Genomic DNA, 27413 nt, shown 5'->3' with positions numbered 1-27413 from the left:
TTTAAAGATTAACAGAATATTGTATTTTAAGTTTATACAATTGTATAATATTTTTATGCTCAATTGACTGAATTAAATGATAAATTCTATATTATGCCTTTTGAGGTAACAATGTCTTTTTAAATCTGTTCTGGATCTTTCTTTTAGTATCTTGCTTTTTTTTTGATGTGTCACGTTGATGCATTCTTTTATATATATCTAACGTCGTTGCCGAGAGGAAGGATAAAAACAGATCTTAGGCAGGGAAAGAGGGTACAATATTTAATTTTTAGAGAGAGAACAATCATCCAAGTGACACAAAATTGTTGTGTTCTTCAATAAAAGTTAGTTTCCCAAAACTGTGGCTTTTCTTCAAGTCAAGTGTTCTATTGTTCAATACTTATCAGTGTTTCAATCAAATGACTTCTACTAACGTACTATTGGACATATTTTCTAAATTTAAGAAGTTTTAAATTAAATACAGTAGCATTAAATTCTAAATTGAAATTTATTTCAACTGAAACAGTTGCAGTGAAATAGTAGTAAGCTTGTATATAAAGTGAACTAAGTACCTTGGATAGATATTCTATAAAATAGCAGCTTTCCCTTAATCTTCAAGAAATGATAAATAAATGAGATACATTTTCTTTTGATAATTTTTATTTTTACCTTTTTATTTATTTTTTAGTGGTAAGTAAGAGTACAGCATATATGTAAAAAGTACAAAATAGGACACAAAAAAAAAAGTTCTTATACAATATACAAAGAGTATTGGTAGACAGCTTGACTCTATGATGGTGCAATCACATAAGGTTTATGACAGCTACTAGTGGCAACATCCTGAGAAAAGGAGCAGCTAAAAGTCTTGTCTGCTTATTCAGCTGTAAAATAGAAGCATTTTTCTTGATAAAAAAATTTAAATCATGTTACCTTAAAGTTCTGCAGTGGGTCAGAATCTAATCTAAGACATAAATTATATTAATATCTGACAACTATGCCAAATAATGAAGAGCTTAATTATTTTTTATGAATTTAAAATATTTACAATTATATCTAATACATATAACAAAATTAATGACTAAATTTTGACTTGTTATGGCACAGAGATATTCTTCAAAGCGAATGAAAAAAAAAAAGGTGCTTGTAAAGGAGGTATAAATTTCCTGTTAAGGAGATTTTGTGTAAGTGGTGAAATTAAAATTTTTGATTAGCGAAATTCCGAGAAAATTTTGTTGAAATATAAATTATTGATTTACGAAAGTCCGTTAATCAATAATCTTGAGAATCGCGGAATTCTGCAAATTAACAGAAGAAACACATGCCTAATAAGAATAGAAATTCCCAAAAATCGCAATTTAAAATGAATTTTAAAAATCAAATTGAATAAGTCAAATATATTAAAAAAATAATCGTAGATAAATAAAAAGGATTCTACCTATACATTATTAGCCCTTACTGTTTATATTCAAAACTGCAATGAATTTATCTTAAAAAAAACATACCTTTGGCATCTCCAAGATTAGAAAATATAGTTTTGATTTTACAAAGAATATTTTCAGTAAGTTCACGAGATTTTACTATCATTGGAAAAATATTTCTCTGATTATACACCAATTCCTAAAAGAAACAATATATAGCTGTAATGAAATATTACAAGTTATAAAATTATAATGTTAAGTTTTATAGTGTAATGAATAAAACAGTTCAACACATTGAATCAGCAATAATATATATATATATATACACACACACAACAAAATAAATAAATACAAGAAAACACGAAGAAAGTTAAGAAAAACAATAACTTTCATTTATTGTGCATAAGCTGCAAGTAAACAGAACTCATTAGATAAGTTCAAAATAAAGATAAAACAAAGGAAAATAATAGACATAAGAAGAAAAGAAAAAAAAAGGGAGAAATAACTTTTTCTCTCTTTATTATTCCCCCCTTTATTTCTTCCTATGTCTATTATTATCCTTTGTTTTATCTTCATTTTGAATATATATATATATATATATATATATATATATATATATATATATATTATATATATATATATATATATATATATATATATATATATATATATATATATATATATATATATATATATATATATATATATATATATATAACAATTGCATTCTAGAGATTAAAAATGCAATCTGAATATTTAGTAAAAATGGCTGCTCTAGACACAGAAGTTACCCATAAGATTTCTTTTTGCGAGTAATGCAGATTTTTGCTAAACATTTTTAAATAAAAAAATTACAATAATAAAAACAAATTCTGAACAAAAAAAAAATCAAATTTAATTTAACAAAAAATAGCTAAAAAATAATATTGACCCAACGGGGGAACGATTAGGTAACAAGCAATTGTCCTTAATTAAGACAAATAACCTATTAAAAATACACATAAAGCATTTAAAAAATTTCGTCAAATAATGTTTTTTTTTCCTGAAAAAACTCCCCCCCCCCCAAAGATTTTTTTTTACATAAATGAAAATTTCTTTTGGAAATATCAACTTTGCTATTATCTCATAAAAATAGAAGTATATTAAATTTAGAAATATTTTCATAATACTCTTTGTGAGTCTTGTTTTCTCATTTAATACTAAAATAATACTAAACATTTACATTCATTGTGTAAAACATTTACAAAAAAAATGGATAGTTTAAAATCATATATTGAATAAAAATAGGGTAATTATTTACACTTAATTCATGAATTCATTATAATAAATAATACAGATCTCAGTGAGCAATGAAGTAAACTCAGTGAACTGATGTGTCAAAATAATTACTGTTTTTTGAAATAAATTTCCCTTCAAGGTATAGAATTTTTTCTCTAGATACATCAAAAATAAATTTGAAAGCTAATTTAGATCATAGTTTAAAAAGTCTTTATTAACAAATTTCCTAACATAAATTTCTTCTCCTTCAATTTTTTAAAGTTGCAACACCCGATATTTTCTTTATGTTTCTCATGGCCAATCATAAAAAATGAATCATATGATCAGAATAAAAATTGCAATTTAAATATTGTTTTAAAATCACTGAGGTTTAAAGTAATTATTTCCTTAATTAAAACTTATCTTTAAAAATTATACTTACATTTAAATTATAATTATATTTTGTTAAAAAAATTCATCAACACAAAAATTGTAGTTGGGTATAATATTAGGCAGGTGAAAAACTGAAAACTTCAGCCAAAACACCATCTTCTTCACGTATAAATAAACAGCAAATTCACAAAATACATAATATGAAACTTCTCATTGAAAAACAAATTATGAAAATAATTTTAGAAACTAACAAGTAGTAGGTAATAAAAAATTAAAAAAAAAACTAATTATAAAGCTTAAGAACACAGACTCATTTCTTTTAAAAAAAATAAGTGATATAATTCAAAGATGATATGAAAAACTTGTGATACCTATGATATATTAACAAAACTCATGATATACTAAAAATTTACAAATGCAATAAATATTACTTTTAATATTTATCTGTGTTTAGAAATAAACACTTGTTGTTAAACGAAATTTGAAAATATTTACAACATTTAGATAAATGACTTAGTTTAAAAGAAAGAATGTATGTGAAATATTCAATTTAGAAATTTTTTTATAACAATGAGCTCATAAGTAAATTATCAATTTATTTTAAAAAAATGATATCAAAAATCTTTACTTAAATAATGATAGTAGAGAATAAAGATAGTAGAACTTATAAAATGCTAACTTTTTAAAAATTGTTTTATATTTTAAGAATCAGGGATGAGAGCAGTTGGAAAGTAAGAAAGAGGAAATTCAAGAATATATATATATATAATACAAAAATTATAAATACTTTTGTATTAATAAAAGAATTAAAACTCTTTCGGTTTCATAAAATGTCTTTGTTAAAGAGTAAGCGTAGAGGTATTCTATTTTGGGAATTCAAGGTTGAAAACATACCCAGGGTTGCCACAGAAAAAAATGAACAAAATAGTTGCTTTTAGTAGCCTAAAGCATGAAAATAGTAGCCAAAAACTAGGAAAATAGTTGCCTAATAAGAACAAAAATTCATCAAAAATATGACTAAAATTTTGTTAATGACTTAATTGTCATATACCATCATCCATTCAGTCAAGTTGGTGGCAAATATGATAATTTTCATATAAATGTTTATATATATATATATATATATATAAAGTGATTACTAAAATTCGAAATTCACGCATTGTAATACCGTTAAAATTTCTTTTTTTTTTTTTTAAAAAAAATTTAAAAAATCATGCAGAATTTTTTAGTGATAATCATTAAAAAGGTGATCGAGATATGAAATAGACTTACAATGGAATTTGTGCAGATTGAACGAATTAAAAAGTGAAGACTCAAATTTGCAATTCAAAATTTTTAACATTTTTTGTTTTTTATTCATTTTTTATTTTCTTTCACCAATTTATGCTTGAAAAAAAAAACATTTCTAGGAGTACAGAAAAGTCACCCAATAGTTTCCTTTTCTTGAAAATAGTTGCTTTTTTAGCCTTTTCAGGCAAGAAAAGTTGCCATAGTCGCCTACGCCTAAAATAGTTGCAAATAGTTGCATTTTGGTCGTCTGTGGCAACCCTATAATCAGGCATAATGATCACAGATTTGATAAACATTTAAAAAAAAATATTTTACAGATTTCAGTTTTTATTTTTTTATTTCTTTAAAGAGCTTATTGATAAGAGAATAATAAAATTTTGCAAAATTATTTCAAACATAATGTTTGACAAACAAAACTACTTCATTGGAATACAGCTAGTAGAAGAGAAAAATGAAAAATTAAGTGAAGTAACAGAAATAAAAAAATTAGCATAAAATAATCCAAATCAAGACGTTTATTTACTGAAAATAATACCAGGACAAGAAGTTTGCTTAAAATTTTGTAAAAATATGTTAGTGCTCAGAACTAGCATTCAACTTTCTTAGTTTTGCTGACTAGTAAAAATTAAGACAATTAACGCTCGTTAGCACAACTCTCTCTATTACTACAACCCTTCCATTTTAACGACCAATATATGAAGTATCACAAGCTTTTCGATTCCATAGACGTAATGTTATTGTAATGTCCACCAGAGAGCCCGAACTGAACTGTTCATTTTAATATAGCACCTGAAATTTTATCTTTTTGCTTAATTCTAAGAAAATTACTTCAAAAACAGAGGTTAAATATTATTATGCGCTTTTGAAGTAAACATTCTCTCCAGGAAATAATTCAAGCTAATATTTAGTTTGATGTTATATTATAATAGTTTTATGCCAATAAATCTCTATAAATCAAAAAAAGGACACTTTATTCTTACCCTAAGTAGTCAGGTCTACTTTATAGTCAAAAAGAGGGTGAAATATTGATAACTTTTCATTATAGAGATTTTGAAGCATATATTGTGTTCCTATACGAAAATCGGAGTCACACCTGTTTGCATTCATAACATTTATAAATTTCTGTACAAACGTTCAATTAATTCATGAATCTTGTTTTTTTCATTTGAAGGTGGCATTTACTCTTTTGTAATGTGATTAAGTGGCTTATTTTGGAATAAAAACTCATAGTATTTATAACATTCTTCTTAATTTTATTTTTGCTAAGTATTTCTTTGGAGGTATGTTATTTAACGAAAATGGCTGCCTGTAACCAATGTAAACATCATACGTTTCAAACAAAAATTAAAAATGTTGAAGGAAGCTGATAAAAGAATAATCTTTTCGTTAAATTCTTTATCAATTATTATAATTGTTTCTTCATGAAGAATATGTTTCATTCTTATGATTTATCAATAATATGAAAAAATTATTGCTTACTCATCCATTGAAGTCATTTTTTCACATTCAACAGAAGTTGCTTTAGCATCAAACACCAGACTTTGTATTAAATCTTTTTCACCTAAAACAAAGAAGGAAATATTTAATGATTTCAATTTTTATAGGCTAACCATAACAGAAAGAAATATTTTTCAGTTCCAAAACAAAGAATAAAAGCAGTGGGTTTGCTTTTTTGGCAATGTCATAATAATATAGATAAATTTGAAGATAGTTAAAAGTAATATTAATAAATGTAATACGTTTGCTTCCAATCAGTAGTTAGTGAAAGTCACCTAGGAGTTAAGGGCATCAGCAGAAATTTTTCTCAGGGGGTGCAACTAGCAAAATGTTCCTTTAAATAATTCAAAAACCGTTTTTTATTGCAAAATATATTTATGTGTGTTGTAGATCAGAAATTTTCACAATTTCAATAATTTAACTGCAGCTACAAAGCAAACAATTTACAATTTTTATTAATATGCAAAAATTAAACAAATAATAAATAGCAAACTTTATTTAAGTTTTTTAATTAAAATATAGTATGAGCTCAACAGGAATAAACAGAGCTCTAGTGTTCCATAATTTTAAATTTAATATTAAATAATTGTTATATCTTCCAATCAGAAAAAAATATATTCATCTATCCATCGTTTCAACAATCAGTGCAGGTATAATAGTTAATTTTAAAGATATAAATTTAAAAATGTAACATTTGCAATAAGTTTATAAAACAGATATTTTTTTCTTCAAAACTTTGATTTTTATTGATTCTACAAATAACTTTACTAAGCTAGTGTTTTTTAAATTTAACCCGTTTAAGAACCAGTTATCCAGTTGAATTAATTATGTCTTAATTTTCTTGAAGTGATTATTTAAATTACATAAATGTCTGTCCTCAAGACATTAGTATGTTCCTGATTTTGTTTTTATGTCTTGTTATGAGCTATTATGCAATATAGAAAACAAATGTTCTTCCAAATACTACAGTTTTCTTACTTGAAAGTGACCTCATTTTTTATGGTTTTAGAATTGGTTAACAAAGAGAAATTTTACAACTGTTAAACTGTATTACATAACTAAGTGCTTATTTCTCAAATAAATCAATATTATGTATCAATTGTTATATTGATACATAAAGATTTAATGGCAAAGAAACTAAAAATTTATAAAAGTTTTTAGTCAAAACAAATTGTTTCATTAAAACAAATAATTATTTAATATCTACAAAATTAAATAAATATAAAATAAGAATGGGTTCAAAACGAGAAATTTTCAATGTTACATTGATACATAAAGATTTAATGGCAAAGAAACTAAAAATTTATAAAAGTTTTTAGTTAAAGCAAATAGTTTTATTCAAACAAATAATTATTTAATACCTACGAAATCAAATAAACATTTATACACTCACATATTGGTTAGTCAAATATTGGAAGGACGGGTGGTGCTTGTTCTCCATCTAAAATTTTGATTAGCAAGAGAGTCAGTTAAAAACGTTCTAATACTGTCTTCAGCAGATGTATAACCATCATCCTCTTTTTGGGGGTTTTCACAATATACCCTAATATAAACAGAAATTAACAAAAATGTATTACATAATGAAAAAATGGTAAACAGTAGAAAATTAAGTGTAAAAAAATACAGAATTGGAATAAATATACATCTGTAAATGAATACTTTGTACGCATAAAAGGCTAACATAACCCTAAAAAAAGGGACGGATTCGTTTCTTTCTGTTGGCAACAACAATGCCTCAATTGCATCAAGAAACGAAACACGAATAATTCCTGATCGCGAGCACTAAGTTAAATAGCAATGACTTAATGAAATTTGAGGATCAGGACCAAAAGTCATAGAATAATTCAGTTTTCGCCACTATTTATCGCGACATAAATGAAAATTTTTGAATAAATTTTTTAGGCCTAAATGTGTGGAATTATGTTCCTTTTCATTCAGTTAAGAAATCAGTAAAATACAGATGATTGAAATATGCAAGAAAGACAGAAGTAAATGCAAAACATTTCCATGACTTGCACTAGTCATTTTCAAACTTATATTTTGGATATCTAAGTTAAACAAAATTAAACACATATGAAAGAAAAGTTTTATGCCTTTGTTAAGTGGAAATGTAGAATTTTTAAAAATTTAAAGTGTGTCATTCCCAAAATAAATAAAAAATGGCAAGTCAGCATAAGTTGCCAGTGCCGAATTGTTAATTTTAAATTATACAAACGATTATGATATTATTTGTAACTGATCATAATAACTATTAGTAAATAATTTAAGTTATTAAAAAAAATTACAACAATAGTTTTTTATTACTACTTGATAAATTCAATTCAGAATGTTTGTATAAAGGAAGGAAATAACTTTTTTCAAGCATACATTTGCAGCCAGAGTATAGTCCTTGAAATACTGCATGAATAAGAATAATATACTATTATGCTTCATTATCTAGTCAGCAAGCTAAACAAGTTGTTTGTGAGATGATTCAAAAGAATTAACAGAGAAAATTATTCCATGGCAGGGCCTGCGATAAAGATTTCAAGTTATTAGCCAGTAAATTAACCAAATATCTTAAGTATTTGCCAATTTTTCGAAGTCTTTGCCAAATGCAAATCTTAAATTTTCATGATTCATTTTTTTTCTCACAGAAAATTATTTTACGGTAATTTGTTTTAAGCTTATATTATTTGGACCCAATTCTAATTGGTTATGTTGCGCATCCCCGAAAATTACCGCAATTGAATAAAAATATTGATTTGTTTAGAAAAATTCATTTTGAGGGTCGAGTTAAATATAAATTTTTCTTTCCAGTGGAAAAAATAATTTGGCAAAACACAATTTAATTCATCAAATTCACGATTTTATCACATTTTGTGAGGTGGCAAATACTTAGCACAGGCCCTGCATGGGTTGAAGAGCAAAGGTGAGCAGGGTTTGCAAACCCCTTGTTCATTAATAAAAACTTTTGCAAAGTATAGAGCTGTGCATTAGCTACTTATCACCCTTTTAGTTTTTTAAATTTAACTAAAACACTTCAGCCTAAAAGTTGATTGGTTAAAACTGTTGAATTAAAACATTATTAAAAATGAAAATTGTTCAATAAAACACGAATAAAAATGAAATAATTAGAACTCAGTCTATTGTAATTTTCAAAGAAAATAAGAACATCTAATTATCAATTGAATTTTTCTTCAAAATGCACAAATTTATAAACAAAGATATAGTATATGACTAAAATTAAAAATATTTTTGTATCCTTAAAAAAGATTCATGGGCAGAGTTAATGCATTCATTATCAATGCATGAAGAATTTCAAAAAATATTTCTAAAAATTTTAAGGGATACATGCTTTTGGTAAGTTTATTCACAATGACTTAATAAACAGAGAGAAAGTAATAATAATAAATGAATAAATAGTATTAGCATGTTAATTTGAGTTTGAATCTCGATATTTACCAATCAGGATGGACTCGCCAGTTATCACCACGAAAATAGTCCATCCCTAAAACAAAGAAAATAATTTATGTGAACGGTCAAACAAATTAAAAATAAAAATACAAGAATGATTTGAAATGAAAATTTTATTTAAAAAAAGTTAAATTATGAAGACATAAAAAAAAGTAGAAGAATTTTACATTAGTTTTGATTTTCTAAACATAAATAAATATAGACCATGAAGAAAAGGAGTATAAAAAATTCAGCACCTTTTCTTTACTTATGGAAAGATAGTTTAAACTAGTCAATGTGTTAAAATAATAGTAACTCTCCAAACATTATTTAGACAAATGATTAATCTCTATGATCAATTATAACTTTCTTTCTTCTGCATGCAAGTCGAAAAAGGTTTTCCATCAGCAAGATTGTGCACATTAAAGAAATTTGAACTTATAATCCTCATAAAATAGTTAAAAAATAACAAATTAATGAAAATGCATTGTTTGTTGATAATACGAGGAAGAGTTTAAATAGAAAACAAATGTCAAAAGTAGAAAATAACAGATAGTAAACTATTAAAAAACAAAATTATTGTGACAATCTAATAGGTATTCAGCAAATAACAAATGAAATCTTATTAGGTCATGCTAAGTATAATAGAATATTAAATATTAAGTTTTAACTTTTGAGAGAGAACAACTAATCAAAAAATGAATTATTTATGTTAATCATACTTTTTATCCAAGGAAGCTCATGTTGCGTGAGTTTTAAATTTTTTCAATTATCCAAATATTTTATAATTTTGATCCTAATTCAACAGAGATAGATACATAAATTTGAAGTAATATCCTGTATGTAAAAATTGCTGATGCATTGGTCATTATAAATATACATATGTTTTTCCATAACTAAAAGTAGCACAAAAATAATAAAAAGGTTAAAGTATAATATAAAGCTGTTTCTATCATTACCTAAATGCTTATAAACTATGTCTCGATTTTTGCTTCTTATATGCATATAGGTTTATGTTTAAATAGAATCCTAAAACACATTCTAAAATTGAATTAATATCTAAATATTTTATAATCAAAATGTTTTTATCCCTAAAATCTAAATGCTTTCAAATATTGAAAAATTACATAATAAAATATAATTTTGGTGACAAAAAGTAACACCTACAATCTTCTTCTTTTCTTTTCACTTCAACTTTTCCGATTACTCTATAATGGCCATAAGGTTCAGGCAAAGAAACAGCTAATCTATAAGATACAATAAAATAAAAATGTTTCGTCAACACTTTGATAAGTAATAACAGTAATATAGAAAACTTAAATTTTCAGCATGAAAGAATCGAAACAGATGGCAACAAAATAGAAGTTAAGAATTCAAAACAAATTTTTCTATTTTGTTTTTTCCATTTGGTAATAGAATTTTTCATATTTATTTTGAATAACTTTCATGGACAACTAGCATTTTGTTATTAACTTTCACAATTGCTAATACCAATAATGATTTTTTTTCTTCTTTTTTCCAGAAATAAAGTAATGTAGAAAATCAAAATTTTTGGGTGCTCAAATATCAGGAATAAACATCTATCCTGCATATTCCAAGAAGTTAAGCTTTAACTCTCAGTTAAAATTATAGAATTAGAAAATTTTTATTTCTATATCTTTACATAATTATTTGAACAAACCCTTGTAGACAAAATTCCATACTTCTATGAGAGAGAATGATGAAATTTGAAGAATAAAAGTCGATAAAATGTTATGCTACGATAAAATGTATGATAAATGCTACAATAAAATGCTGTTAGTTTTAAGGACTGGAATTTGGAAAAGAAAAATATCCATATTTATTTTGAAAATATTGGCAAAAATCTTGGGTCCTAAATGATTTATTTTCTTAGGGACAGCAGAGAAAGAGAACACTTCAGGACCTGCTAAATGTTGTGCCTAAGACCTTACAAAGTCTAGAGATATTCTGAAATTGAATGTAATAAAACTTTTCATTACCGTAAATGAGTAAAAAAATTGTGAAGTGTACATTGAATGGAACTTTTAGTATAGATATAGGGGCATCAGATATAGTAAAAGACTCTGCCTCCTGTTTTCTAACACTCATCAATCGCTCGGAAAGGGACTCATAACAGAAAATTTTTTAATGCTTTGGCTTCGCTAAGGCTCCAACAATTTTAATATATATTTATATGTGATTTTTAATTTCAGATTTGAAACTTTTATTACAAAGAGAAACAAAATAAGCAAATAAATAAAATAAAAAACGTAATCATCAGCTCACACTTAAAATATAAATTTAGTATAATTCCCAGTTCAGATAGTTGTTCATTCTTAAGAAAATAATTGAATCTAATAAACTTTCATTTAGAACTGATCTTAATTCATTAAATTACAAGAATAGCTTTTCTACCACAACTTGGGTAACAGACAATGTAGTTACAATGCAGCAGGTTTCTTGAATGTTTGTAGGACACGATGAAATTTCTGAAACATTGATGCATGAGTATGATAGAGCTGTCACTGCTTTGATTCTAACAAAAAGGAGCAGTAGCAAGGAAGCCACTGTTGGCTATAAAATCCCAAGACAGGGGGCAGCATCATAAAAAACATCACACTAGGATTGACCAGTGGTCAATTCCCACTTCCATGTTGAGACTATCCCTGCAAGTGTGGAGATGAAGGAGAATAGATTCGTTCAAAGGGAACTTATTTTATTTAAAAACAATTCTCTCAATTTTTATCATTATTTTGGAAGAGACACTGGAATGTTCACAAATTCCATTGTGACAGAGGGAACCTCAGATGAAGCATCTGCTCCCCTCTACGTACACTCTATAATAAATCTATTTCTTATTATATGTAAAAGTGATTAACTTATCCAAATGAATTAGGCTGCATAAATTTAAGTCTAAGCTAAATCTTACTTCGAGCACGATCGACAATGGAATATGCGTCGATCCAGGTATTTGAGCTTGTTAAGGTTTACCTTTACAGTTAAATGGTAGGTACTAGGCACAATGGGAAAAGTAATTTAAGAAAATTAGGCAGTGGCCAGAAGGTTGAAACAGGGTGGGTGGGGGTGCTGTGATAGCATTAGCACAATGGGGGAAATTTAGGGCTACAGCACCAAGGAAAATAAAGCTTAGGAGTGATCTGGCTCTAGGTCTCTACCCAGGAGAATTGCTTCGCCATTCTACACTATTTCTTATACTATAATCATAATTACAATAAAATACTTTTGAAGAAAATATCATAAAGGGAAGCATGCTAACTTTACTATAGAAGAGTTTAAAGGAAAATAAACAATATTAATAAAATATGAGAAACATAACAACATAGAAACTAGACAATAACTATTTCTGGAGACAATATGAAGGAAGACTCAAACACTTACGAAAAAGGAGTGTCATCAATAGGTCCATAGTAGTAAGAATTATTCCGAGTAACAATTCTTTTCTGCTCCAGATAAAAAAAGAACATTAAAATAAGTAACAAAGTAAAAAACCCAAGGAAACAGCAAAATTATTTGTATAATAAACAAAAGCAGTAATAAAGGTAAGAAAAATTCATAAAAATGAATTATATTAAAATCTTAATCGATTGCTAAATAGCAAGATAATTCTAGGATCATATTAGATCACTTCATTATCACAAATTAAAAGAATGCAAAAATTTAATTTATGAAATCTATTGGGAAAAATAATACATTATTTGTTATCATTATTATCTTTATAAATTTTTTTTTAATAATTAAATATGGTTATGAATAATATTTTAATAAAAAAATTCATGTTCAAAAAAAATTGTAATTTACTTTAATTTTTTTTCTCCAGCAAGTAAATCTGTGACAGAATAAAATGTAAACAGTTTCTTAGAAATTGCTAAGCAACTAGAAAACTTTAGTTTCGTTTAGATGAGGCGAATTGCAAATAACATTACTTGCATGCATTACAGATGAGACAGGCTCAACCAAACCCCGATACCAGCATTATAACAAAACAAAAAAAAGTTTTCAGAAACTAATGGAGAACTTCCTATAAAATTTAAATATATTTTTTTTCTACATACAAGAATCTGTTTAGTTAAGTTATTTGGTATAAAATATATGCAAAGAGCATTAAGAATTTAGAAATTTTTAATATCACGGCCTGAAAATATTTAATTTTAAATAATGTATTCTATATGTCAGTAAATATTGGCCTTATAAATAGCTTTTAAGAAATTCTCAGCGTTTTTTCTTATCAAATCTTTTGCTCAAATCAAAAGATTTTGGGATTACTCTCAAAGAGTGAGTTTGAGCTCACTAGTTTGAGTTGAGCTAATTTCAATACACTTGGACTGGCTACATTTTCCCCATAAGAAGTTTTAGTTAATGACATCATCATCATTGGCACGACAGCCCAGGGTGGGACATAGTCTTCTCTAGAAAATTTCTCCATGTCATTTTTCTTGTCACCAGATCTTACTAGTTCGAAATGCTGATTATTTTAAAATCCCAATGATTGAGTCATTCAAGTTTTGGATGTCCTCTAGCTTTACTAACAACTGGTTTGTGTAAGAATATCTTATGAGTTGGACTAGTTGTATCTAAACAAATGTGCCCAACAAATCTCATTGTTCAAATTTTATTATATCTATGTCCTCATAAATTATGAAAATTTCTGTAGAAAGTGCCCTCTTTGACTTTGCCAAAAATGGTTTGCAAGATGTTTTTTTTTTCCACAGATGGTTAACATAAGCTTCTTTCTTCGGGAGAGTCTAAGTTTCAGATGTATAGATAAGGATTGGGCATCTAATAGTTTTGCACAGGAGTAGTTTTGTATGTCTCTTTACGCATACTGATCTAAGGCCATTTAAACATTTTTAAAGTATTATTTTAACTTCTATTGCTTTATAAAACATAACATTGCTGCATAAAACATTAAGGTGAAATACTACACAAGGGTATCTCAAATTCCTTCCAGTCTTAAGTCATTGTTAAAAGGAAAAGGGTAACTAACAAAAAGGGTTTCTCTGAAATTAAATAAGTTCCATTTTTCTGAGGAAACAATTTGAGCACACCAACAAAAACTGGGGAAAATGTCGAAGCTAAGTGAATACAACACTAAAAAAAAATTGAGTGACATAAAAAAAGTTGCAAAACTTCTCTGGTTACTTGATGTCATAAAAAATTTCAAATTTTATTGACAATTAATTAAGGAGAACTACTTACAAAGCCTTCAATTGGAATTTTTACAGCCATTTTCCCCCAACCTATTCTTCTGTCTACCATGTTTTTTCTTATCTGAAACAACATAAAAAGTTCATTAGTAACGGAAACCAGTTTTAAAAGTAATTTTAAAATAAAATAAAATTTCATACTTACTATTAGCAACTGATCTTCAAATTCCTTGGAACAGACATAAAAAATACAAGTTGCAGTTAAAAAGAAAAATAAACAATTGATTATGAACACATACAAAAAGTAATAAATTTGCAAGCATTACAAATTAATAACTGTCAAATCTATCATAAGGATTAGATTACTTCAATGAAAATTCCATGCAAACAAAATGTAATAAATTAAAATATTCAGGGTTTATAGGAAATGTAATAATTTTGATGCTATGTCCATAATTACACACAGTCTCATATAAAAGTGTTTTATTATGTTCATGGAAATAGAATTTCCAACCTCTGCTAAATTTTATAAGTTTAAATTACCAGATCAGTCAGGGAATTTTCCAGAACATTTATGCACTGTTGTACATCCTTGGTAAAAATAATGCCATTACTAAAATATTCGATAATGAGTTTTTTTTAAAATTATAGCAGTTTGAGCACACAGTTTTCTGACACAATTTATAGTAAACGGAAACTGTTTCCAGAGATAAATATACCATTTATTAAATTATATATTAAACTACATAGTATTAAATATACACACACCATCTAATAAAGAAAATCGATGTGTATACAGCACCTAACTCTCAGCAGCTAGATTATTGAGGAAAAATACTACCAGTATTAGTTGAATTATGGATTAAAGTCTCCCATTTCTTCTACAAGCAATGCAAAACAAGATTTTCAAACAAAAAGTCTTTAATGAAGGAGTAGTGGTGAGTTTCAAGTCAATATTTCAAAATAGCAAGTTTGATAGTGAAGAATAACTTTAGATGTAACATGAAAATAAAATTTTTTGTCCTTTTTCATTAATTTTTACAGAATTACACAAGTTAAAAATGTACAGAAATATAAGTCACAATTAAGGGCCAGCACTGGATACGAGGCGACTAAATACAGTAGGGAACCGATTATCCGGAACGATCGGGACCATCGCTATTCCGGATAACTGATTTTTCCGGTTTTCTGAATCGCTGCAAAAAGCCGTTTTTTTTATTGTTAAACCCAAATAAATAAATAAAAATTTTGGAAATAATCTTAAAAAGAAGAAAAATCGATGGAGTAATACACTAATGATTATTTCCAAAATGACGGTAAGGTAAACATCTTTAAAAAAAAGAAAGAAAAATCCTAAAATCTTATAAGGGAAAAAAAGTTTTTTGAAAATGGCGGGAAAATTTATCGAATTTCGTTCCGGTTTTTTGGTTTTCCGGTTTTCTGATTTCCGGATAACGGGTTCTGTACTGTACAACAAATTGTGAATAAAAAATTGCCTGTCAGTTGCAACCGAATTGGCACTTTTTCGTCCAAAATGCACCCGCGTGCATTAGCAAGCAGGTTATTATTTTTTTTTAAATAAACATAGAATTATTCTGAATATTTTTTTATATTCTAAAAATTACTTTATTGCAGCCTTATTTTTTAAATTTTTTCTTCATTTTAGATATGAACACTGCAGCGTTTACCATATTTTGGGAAATGACTTAAATTATTAATAACAACACCTTTTTTAAATTGCTTAAAATTTTCATTTTTTGAAAAAACATAAACATGTTTAAAAAAATGGCTACGGTTGAAAATCCATTGACTAGTATCAAATTTTCTTAATTTTTTCCAATAACTCACAGCATTATTGCGTCTTCACTCTGAAATTTTTATGGGTTTTTATAAATTCCTAAATACAAGTCAAATTAAAGTTGCAAACCAGAAAATAATTTTAACAAAGAAGATCAGACTGAATATGGAGTTTAATAATACAAGACAAAACACTGTGGCAAATTTAAGCAATTAAACTAAGACTGTCAAAAAAAAAAAAAGAGAAAGACTACTGATGTATTTCAAAACAGAGGGAGTAATTTATATAAAGCTACTTAAAACTATAACTTTGTTTTGACAAAAAATAATCATATGAGTTGGCTATGTTAATAAGATTGAAATTTTCAAGGATATTCACACAGAGAACAAAAAATAGGAAAGAATAACTTACATACAAACCGGAATTTGTGTCAACTAATTCAACTTCTGTTAGGCCGACATTTCTGTATCCTGGCTTAAGTAACTCTTGAAACTATAAGAAAATATTTCATATCATCCCAGAATAGTACAAAAGATTGCATTTCAATCCAATGCTTCAATTAAAAAAAATTATTAAGGTCTTGGCATACTAAAACTGTACTAATGAACCAATTACATTTTTAAGGCAATTAATTTCTCAATTACTTCATTAGAAAAAAATTGTTTATATTACTTTCTTTAGTAAAATTATTTTTATACAAAGTACTATCTGAAATACAGTAAACATAATATGCACTGCAATAAAATCTACATATTGCATTGCAATGTATTTTACTTAATTTTTTCCCCTCAAAACTGCTAAAATAATGGTTATAAAGATGCTTCTCGTACAATGGACGCTTAATTATTTTGTTTTACGTAGATTTTACTTTGGATAAACGAGAGCTCGACGTGTATGTGTGTAAAATGTTTTTGACTTCTTAATTTGTTCCAGAGATATGGTGAAATATTCAAAACGTCAAATTAATATTAAGGGACCAAATTCTAAATCACACTCCTTTCTTAATCATTGAAATCATTTTTCAAGATTTCAGCTGTCCCCATATTTTGAGTGCCAAGAATTCCAATGAGCTGTAAAAAGTTATGGTTTAATCAAAGAAAGTATATTTTTGTGTGTTTGATTTAAATTTTAAGGAAATTGACAAGCATTTCAGCGTATTTAAAGTTAGTTTCTCAAATCATTAAGATTGCATTGTAGCATACCTGCCAACATTGGAGAAATAAAATAATGGAGATTTTACTAGTGACATTTTTTTAGGCTATAAGTAAAGTTTTGATACATCAAGCATAATGATGTAAGTCAAAATTGGAAATAATATAAGCACTTACCTTTAACGAAGTAAAAAATAAGTAAATAAATCTTAATCTAAAGAAGATCTTTTTAAATCATGATTTATAATTACTTAAACTATTAACACTCAATATACTGCATTACTGGCAATAGCACCATCTGTTGAGGACTAAGAAGTATTTTTGACATCAGCGGATATTTTATCGCCATTTTTTCAACAACAAAAAATTTCTTCAACATATATGGAGAAACTTGGATATGGAAAACTATATGGGTAAAAAGGAGATAGTCATAAAATACAGGAGCCTTCGTTAAAAAAACAGGAGACTTGGCAGGCATGTTGTAGTACACGAAACTCAGATCAAAAGTTATTAAAGCGTTCCATTTTCTTATTTTGCTACCATATATCATATGTTTTATTATGAGCATATCTAATTCCAGAATAATTTTTAAAAAAAACTACTAAAGGAATTAATATAGATAACATATATGCAAGTTCGAATCTATATTGTCAAATCTCAAAAAAAGTAAAAATTGGTCGGAAAATAAATCATAAAAACAATAAATAGGAAATATAAAGCTAATCTATAAGAGACAAAAGTTTTTTTCTCCTTCAAAAATTTTAACTCTCATTCCTATTTAGATTAGTGCCTATAATATAATAATTATTACAGTGCCTAATATGAGGAGGAAATACACAGTTTGCTTAATGCGTAAAATAATAAAGAACAAAGAAAGGAGAGAATAGTAATTTGAAGGATGTTGAAAAGTGCTATATTTACAAAATTTGAAATCAATAAATTGATGATTGAGAAATGATTCGAGTTGTTTAAGATATGAATGAAAAATTCTGCACAACATTTTCTTTTAAAGTAATAGAAGAAATTATTCAATGAGACAAAAGAAATTACATTAAAATTTAGAAAAAGTATTAGGAAATGAATTTAATTTAAGAAATAAGTACTGATATTAGTTCAGAACATTTTAATAAACAAGTGATATTAAGTAGCATTGAAAAAAAGTTACCAATGGTCTAAGCCAGGGATGGGCAAACTTTTTTGGTCGAGGGCCAAAAATCGGGAAAAAAAATTTTTGGTGGGACAAATAAGACTTTCAAAATTTAAAAAAAAAAAGCGATATACAAGTTTTAATTTAAATATTTTGTGAGATGAATGAAATTGCGATTTCGTTTTTAAAAGTTAATATATTAAGGTTCGAAGTGAGATGTGCCTATTTTACGGAACAAGGCTAAATGCTTTTCTGTTAGTCCACTTCTGAAATGATTCTTTCTAAGGTTCAAAGTTGAAAACTCTTGTTCACATATATAAGATTAAGCAAACATAGAGCTGATTTTCTGGGCATGAAATATTAAATTTTGGAAACTAGCTTTTGGTAATGATTTGTAAAATTTTCCGGATAAAACCTTCCGGTGGGCCACAGTTGGCCCGCGGGCCATAGTTTGCCCATCCCTGGTCTAAGCTCTGGATGAAAAAGTACATGCTCATTATTTGTAATTGCAAATGAATAAGCATTGACTCCAATCTAAAAAAAAAAGAATAAATATTTTTATGCACATAATACAAACTTTTAACAATACATGAAATACGACACACACTGCAACCGCCATATGAAATTATAAATAACAAGTGTCTGAAAAAAGCAACGTAAAAATGTTCAACATAGGTTTGAAACTTAGTTCTTGCCCCTACAATTTCTTAAATAAATGTAATAAAAATAATTGCAAATGTTACTTTGCGATAGTAAAATTAAGATAAATTTAAATATAAATCTTAAGATATTAGTAAAACTGTTTTAGTTAATAAGGGGATGTGTGTGTGTGTTTTTATGGCAAGCAAATTATTATGTTTTTAAAATTTGAAACTTTATTTAAAGTCAAACAGGAAAATACAGATATTTTTTTTTCCTTAAATTTACAGAATAGTTAAAGACATCAAATTTCAAACATGTAGTAGAAGTAGAATGAGTCACACACTCAACATTATCTACCACAAAAATAATTTCAAGCATACAAAGTAGATTAAAAAATTTTTTTGTAGAAGATTCATTCAAAAAATTTAATTTTGCTGATAATTGGATTTCTAAGATAGTTTCAACTTCTTTTCAAATGTACAGTTTTGAATAGTATACATTGAAAAAACTGTAAGGTAACTTTATTGACCCTATGACAGTTAGAAATAGAAAAAGAAAGTCACATAATGACTTGTAGTTTGTTCTGCATTGTGAAATCAGAAAATAAACAGTGAAGTGGTGTACAGGACAGAACTTGCAAAGCAAATAGTAAATATTGCAGAAGTGAATAACTTGATTAAGTATATTCTTCCATTAATGCATAAAAATTTCTTAAACACATAGTGAATATTTTAATGCTCTAAAATAAATTCTCTTAAAAAAATATGATTAAGAAGATTTGATTGTCAAAAATAATAAACAGCAATTATTAATAACAGCCGTTTTCCATACGCTAATATTTTCCTTAATCTTCTAAGAAAAAAAAAACCTCACTTAATATCAAGTACTAAAAATTCCACATAAGAAGAAAAATGCAATCTTACTGCCATGATTATCAAAATTAAAAAATAAATAGAAAAAAGTTATACGAACAGAACCAATTCTGCGATTGGTCAAAATTTGCTTCAGCGCATTAAATATTATCGCACTGAGTGATCGATATAAAAGACATTCTGAATAAAAAAAATGCAGAGTTCAGAATCAGTTGCAATTAGTATCATGGTGATATTGGCCTTTTTTTCCCTTCAAAACCTTTTTTTCATGCAAAACTAATGCTAGCCTTTAAAACTTGAATCAAGTTTTATCAGAAAATGAAAACCCTATGCACTTTTAATAAATTTTGATTCTTAGTAATTCATTGTAATTTTGATACGAAAAACTGTTTCTATGTGAAAAAATAGCTTCTTGGCTGAAAAATGTTGAATTAAAAAAAAAGCATAAATAAAATAAAAACGCAATAAATGAAACTATATAAGGGCAATAATTCAAAGCAATAGTGTTTTTCAGGTTCAATAGCTAAACTTGAAAACTTTTGGTAAAAAAAAAAAATTAGGAAAAATGAATTATTAAAAAATCAGTACATACTTTAAAAACATACTGATTTAAACAATGTTAAAAAATTATTTATATTTAATTTACTATACTGTAAAAAGAAAATCAAGTTTAAAGCTGATTTGATTTTTTTTGACACAAATAATTATACTAATGTATATAGTGAATATGAAAGATACCTTATAAGCTCTTGTTAATTTAGTAATTTCCTTGATAGGAACATCAGTAGCAGCCACTCCCAATAAACTAGCAGACTTGATCTAAGAGAAAGTTTATTTCAACTCACAGAAAAATAAATAAATAATAAAAAAACTCTTACAAGAATAAAGAAGGGAAATATGCTGCAAGTTTCACAGTTTGCAACGTTAGGCCAGAATACTTACATTGCGTTTATCAAATACTGGAGTGGCAACTGTAGTCATTAATTGAAGAGGCTGAAAAGAGCAACACTTCATTAGAATTATAAACTTATTTACATAAAAATAACCTAGCTTTTTTATTACAGAGATTAATGGCACTACTTTTCGATTTGTTAAATAAAGATTTTTGCAAAAAAACCAACAATTATTAACACCAAAACGTTGTTAAAGCAAACATTCATTGAACCATTTGTCTTTTTGCATTCTTGTCTTTAGATGCTCTAAATAATAATTAACTAATTTTATTTTCTAAATAAAATGTATTAAAATGCTATGTGCAGGCTAGGGTTTGAAAAACGTTGCAGGGAAAAAAGAATCAAATTTCGTGGAAGATTCATGGTATGCAAAAATAAATAAATACAATAAAAGACTTAGATAATGCAATAATAATAAAATAAAATCCTTATTAAAGCAGCTGATTATTAACAAAAATTCATGCTGTGATATGCATGGCATGTTAAACAAAAGATTCTTTTTTCATTTGTTTTAGTTTGAAGTTATCTACTTTCGCTTTCTTATACTACTTTATACATTCTATCCAAGGTTATGCATTCTACAAAATGAGAATTAAAATTAAGAAAAAAACTCAGAATGTAAAAAAAGACATTATAAACAAAGAGCCTAGATGACTAAATACATCAAATTGTATGGAATTCATTAAAACAGGTGTTTATTTTCAGATTTTTTTGCAGTAATTTAATAATTCGGATGATGAGCAAAATACACCATTGCAGTACTTTAGACTAATTGCTACAAACTCAATAGTTACGTACAAAGTTAAAAAAAGTATAGCGCAAGCTTTAATGATGTTTGGAATTTTAATATATTTAGCATATTATTTTAAGAAATAATAAACATGACATTGATGTTTTTGATTTCAAAAATCAATCATTTTTATAATAATTTTGTAATATTATAATTTCCTGTCTAAGAGCTTTGTTAATCACATTGAAAACTCTTAAAAATAAAATATGACACAGTAGAACCTCAATCCAATGTTCCCCCATGTATCGTCTTGTTTGAACAGTTTTATCCCAAATGCTATTCTTATAATGTTAATAATATCAGTTTTTGTTATGAAACAGGCAGATTCCCACATCTGTTCTTCAGAAATTTTACAACACTAAAAAAAATATCAATAAGAAAAAAAATAGAAGTAATTTCTGATGATACCGATGGAGAAGAAGATAAGGATTTGTTACAGTTTGGGAGAAACGCCTCAATAATCACGCTTGATGTTTATGAATTCATTTCATAAAAATGGTGACATTTGTGGAGTTGTCAGCTTGAAAAATGGTTGCAGAAGCTGAAAAAGTGCAAAGTGATACTGATGAGAATGAAATGGAACCACAACCACTGCCAACATTTGCGAAATGCTTTCAAAATAATGAGAGACTTTCCATAGTCACACGGAAATACAGATGAAGAACAATCTGTCGAAAATGTCAAAAGTTAGTTGTTGTTAGAGGAGTGTTGTTTTCAATGAAATAGTTCCAAATATTTTAAATAAATATATAAATCAGTTATTCTTCTTTCCTTCGCATCTTAAATATTTTTGCAGCAAGAAAATTTCAATTAAAATTTTAATACTTATTTTAAATTTATTGATTTTCCAGTCTATTATTTCTTTACAACTTTTTATGTGTTTTCAGGTCATTATTTAATATTTTTGTTGACCTGCATTCGCCACTTTCCCGTATCTATACATTGTAATGAATTGTTCAACGGGAAACGAGCAATCGAGGTTCTACTGTACACGCTACTAGCAATGTATGAAATTCGGTATTTTACATAATACCTAGAATTGCCCCACAAAGAATGAAATGATTAAACATTATTTTACATAATATTCAGGCATTCTCTGGCATGTACAAGTATTCTATAGAACGTTTTATCTTCAAAGAGATATAGAATGGTTTACCTTTAAAGAGGTATTGCAATGCTTTCTATCAAGTGGTGGAGAGGTGTTAGAGGGTATATATCTATTTTTATCTATCCAAAACTGATGAAATCGATACAAAAAGGCTAAATGATTTAAAACTGTATCACGAAGAAATAGTGATATGCAGCAGCTTAAAAAAACTTCACATCTTTATTTTCAATTAGATAAATATAAAACAAAGGTATATATTAAATGCTATTTTGTTGTTGTTGTTATAATTATGTTAAGTTTAAATAAATATCAATGTGAATAGTTATTATAGATAATTTAATTATTTTATCTCAAATCCAATTAATGCCATCAATTATTCCAAACAATTAATGGCCTTAGCCTTCGTTGCTAGTGTACCTTTCCTGTAAATGGGCAACTCTCATTAACAGGCAATTTTTTAAGTCTCAAGAGTGTCTGCTTAACCAAGGTTTCCCTGTAATAATAATTTTCATGTTTCATACTTTGCCTCAAAACACTAGGCATCCTACATTATGTAGATGCTTTATATATTTCCAGTAACATACATATAAATAAATCATAACTACATTTTTTAAAGACAGAATCATATTACAGATATATTTCATTTAAAAATTCAGGAAAAATACAAGCCAAATAATGAAACAAAATTTTTAAAAAGGTTTTAAGGGTAAAAATAGAATAATTACACATAGTATAAATTACAATTCGAACATAATAGGGTACACACCTGTTTTTTCTTGAACCTACTACGAGGAATCTAATACATAAATAGCACACGCAGAATGTTTCATGAGATAATGTAAAATTCCAGAATGCAGCATGCAGAGAAATATAACAAAAGCACACTGTTAAAGAGTTATCCATTAATATTTCAAGTAATACAAAAGACATCTTCCATTATAATAATGCAAAAAAGCATCATTCCAAATTTTAGTTTTACACACAATCTTCATTGCTTGTTATAAAAAATCAAAGAAAGTTAAAATAATAAGATTAGTTCAAAACTAATTTTATTTTTCATAATTTTTATTAAAAAACACAATTTCCTTCGCTATAGTTAATTTTTTAAAATTAATTCATCAGTCTAAATGAGATTAAAGGTTTTCTTCAAGACCCTAAAGTGAATCAGTGAATGTTAAGGTAAACTTAGAAATTACAGGGTATGGATTCATGAAATTTGAAATCATTTGCTTGTTCAGTAATTTACTTGTTTAGTAATTTACTAGAAACAACAAACATCAGGATTTGAATTGGGAATCAAGCAAAACATAGGGTCATTAACTTTAGAACAAAACACAAACCCTAATCTCTTTTGTTTCGTGTTCGGGCTCAGGTGTACTATCAGGATCAGCATAATCTTCATCTTCTTGGGCAGAATGCCACTGCTGAATTCGCATTTGATTTAGTTTGATACGAATTTGTTCAAATTCTCTATCTTTCCATTCTGCTAGGTTGAGGCCAGTTGCCTGAATTTTGTTTAAAAGCAGTAAATATAAGAAATTATACCAAGTACTATTTTTGAAAATTAGATTGGCTCTAAATTTTTCTTAAACTGATGAGAAAAATAGTAATAAGAACTCAAATAAAATTTCATCAAAATTAACAATGAAAAAATAGATTAGTGCATAGTGTAAAATTATTAATCATGAAGCATTATGCATAAAATAATTTAGGTTTAAAAAATGATTTTTAAGATCCTTAAAGCTTTAAAAGAAATCCAAAAAACATGCAAGTTTTAAAGTAGTATAGCTGAAGTGGTATAAAAATTGCGGCTAAAATGATATAGCTGAGTTTATTAGCTTATTACTTAAAAACAATGTTCCGATACATGCTCAAATACTATTATTTTAATAAATTTTTATAGCAGAAAAATGTAAAAATATGTCAAACGATTGTGGAAATATTTAACTTATGAACTTTAAATAAAAAATTATTAATTTAATAATAATAAAAGATAGTGAAGTAAAACTTCTTAAATTAAATTTGTGTTACAATATATAGAGGACATTCATTATTCATATATTGGATATTCGCAAAATATGAGACATTAAGAAACATTTATTCAATTATTAATTATAGTTCATATTAAATATATTGATAAAAACATCTGTGTTATAGAAACAGACATGTCACTAAAAGGAGGAGGAATAAAAATCTGACAGCACACAATGTGACAATTAAATTTCTTAAGAGTCTAGTTTTGACAAAAAATAAAACTTGTTCTCCAGTTTTTATTTATTGATTACTATAAAACAACTTGCATTATATTTCAGTGTTCTCTTAATGCTACTTATTTCAAAATTCAGAAAATAATTATTTCTACGAGAATGAATATCTCCGTGATCACTAATTTTTTGTAAATAGGAGAGATGGGCAAAATTGGGAAGAGGAATAAAATAGGGAGTAGTCAGTTTTGATTAAATTACTGCTGACATTTATCAGATATGACATGAAACTAGAAGTAGGTATTCATCATTTTATTCAGAGATGAATGAAAGAGAGTGCAGACTATTTCTCTGTCAATAGTAATTATTCGAAATAATTATCATAAAAGTTTTAATTTTTACATCATCAATATTACTCTGTAGTTTTTTGTTCTTTAAAGATTTATTTTCAGTAAAATCATCTGATAATGCCTTTTTTTTAGCAATTATTTAAGCAGATTTCGCATCAAGTTTAAAATAATATAAATCTCCCTTTCTGTTAAATGGCACTGTAGAATAAAACTGAGATTTAGTCAGTTGGACAAAATCAAGTAGTACAAAAGGCTATAAGTTACATGCTAGACCAAGTTAAAATCATAGGAAGGTTAGATACAGAGCCCCAAATGTAAATAATGGACACAAGAAGCTAGTACCAATGCAGAGAAGTAGGATTAAAGTTTTATTTATGATTTTTGTTAGGTCAGTTACACATAATTTAATAAAAGTTACAAACATATGAAATTCATAATTACTTATGTTCCTCAATTTTCAAGTTTTTTGCTTAGCAGTGTACAGTTCGCAAAAAAAAGAGAAAGATATCACCCTGAATAACTTTTGTTCTAATGATCGGATTTTCACGAACTAAAAGTCAATGTTAATGGTTCCCGGGGGTGACCTCAAATATGCTAATTAATTAGTGCTAACTATTAATTAAGTTACAAAATCAGACACAAAAACGTACTTTCTCTGATAAAACATGTATTTTTTTTTTTACATATTTGGAATCTAGACACTTGAATTAGGGGGGATAGACAAAATTTTGAAAAAATTTGGTAGCAATAGAGGTTTATATATTTGGCGATAGTCCAGAAAACCGCCAAAAAAAGTCGCCAGCGCAAATGAATATTTTAAGATAACCCATTGACTAATTCAAAAGCTTAATGCTTAATTTTACTAGGTTGCTAGGCAACCTAATAAATGAACTCTGAATGTAAAAAAAATTGAAATAATGTTCTGTGATTGCTGGGAGAGGTTTAATTAATTGTTAATAGAAAATATCTCGAAGTTTCAAGGCAATAGACAATTTTTAAGCTGATTTCTGTAAAAAGCAGAAATTTTTTTTTTTAAATCTCCTTTGAAAAGAAAATTTGAATTGATTTATGAATTATTTATGATTTTTTAATCGTTTAGAATTTAAATACATGAACTTTTTATCTGATATTATTTAGATATGTTGCTTTTGCTATATTTATTCGAGGATTTCTTACTAAAATCAAATTGACATAACTTATTATAGCTAGATACAAAATTTTAGGGATAATCATTTTTACAGATTTAATCGAGTCTTCTAGGCAAGAAAGTTTGAAGAAACAAAAAGTGCTTGAAAAATAAAATGTAGATTGTATAGTAATTCTAATACACATTCACAAGGTTTTCTATAATTTACGATATTTCTTTTTTCTATAACTCTAGGAATTTCTGAATGTTTAGTGGCATTTTAAAAACATTGAAACATGTAATATTTAAGAAAAAAATATTGAAATAATATGTTGCAAATTGTATGATTCATTGTTTAAAAAATCGCTTCATTCTGCTAGATATTTAGGTTACATGGTTTTCTTTGGATAAAGATGATTAGCAAATAGCATGTTTCGATACATTCTGAAACTTACGTTCGCAAATTCACCATAAAATGTCGCACAACATATTCTTCAATTACGATAAGCTACATTTACCCCCAAATACTGCTACTATGATTACTTTTTTTCTTCTTATATATATCTGATACTCTCTTTTTAAGCAGAGCTCGTAAGATCCTTAAGATACTGCAATGGGGGCACAAAAAGTTAAAAGATAAAATATTTAATTTCATTAACTCAAAATATCGGGTCTCAAAATTGTAATTTTTAAGTTAAATATAACTTTTACAATATTGATGCTATTACGTTTTTAAAGACCACATAAATCCTGTTAAAATATGGAAATGCTTATGCTCACTTTAACGAGTGTAAAATCCTTATCAAAATAATGATCAAGACTCAAATGCAAAACGGTA

The 27413-nt window shown here is 26.8% G+C and overlaps 1 pseudogene across 1 annotated transcript in view; it reads right to left on the bottom strand.

Moving 5' to 3' along the window:
* Window positions 1-621: 621 nt before the first annotated feature.
* Window positions 622-27413, bottom strand: part of LOC147801940 (voltage-dependent calcium channel subunit alpha-2/delta-3-like) — a 76276-nt pseudogene continuing 49484 nt past the window's right edge. Inside the window, exons 16-29 of the transcript XR_015430229.1 lie at window positions 24236-24400; window positions 20987-21037; window positions 20783-20863; window positions 18992-19064; window positions 16644-16726; window positions 14640-14663; window positions 14487-14558; window positions 12669-12730; window positions 10437-10516; window positions 9279-9324; window positions 7228-7377; window positions 5817-5898; window positions 1482-1596; window positions 622-860 (exon numbers count right to left, since the gene is read on the bottom strand). The product of XR_015430229.1 is annotated as a voltage-dependent calcium channel subunit alpha-2/delta-3-like (transcript). The remainder of the gene's footprint in view (window positions 861-1481; window positions 1597-5816; window positions 5899-7227; window positions 7378-9278; window positions 9325-10436; window positions 10517-12668; window positions 12731-14486; window positions 14559-14639; window positions 14664-16643; window positions 16727-18991; window positions 19065-20782; window positions 20864-20986; window positions 21038-24235; window positions 24401-27413) is intronic.

The sequence above is a fragment of the Parasteatoda tepidariorum genome, chromosome 11 (genome assembly GCF_982258835.1).
Source record: "Parasteatoda tepidariorum strain Cologne lab strain chromosome 11, Ptep-v5.0, whole genome shotgun sequence".
Classification (NCBI taxonomy): domain Eukaryota; kingdom Metazoa; phylum Arthropoda; class Arachnida; order Araneae; family Theridiidae; genus Parasteatoda; species Parasteatoda tepidariorum.
This window is presented reverse-complemented; position numbering and strand designations above follow the sequence as displayed.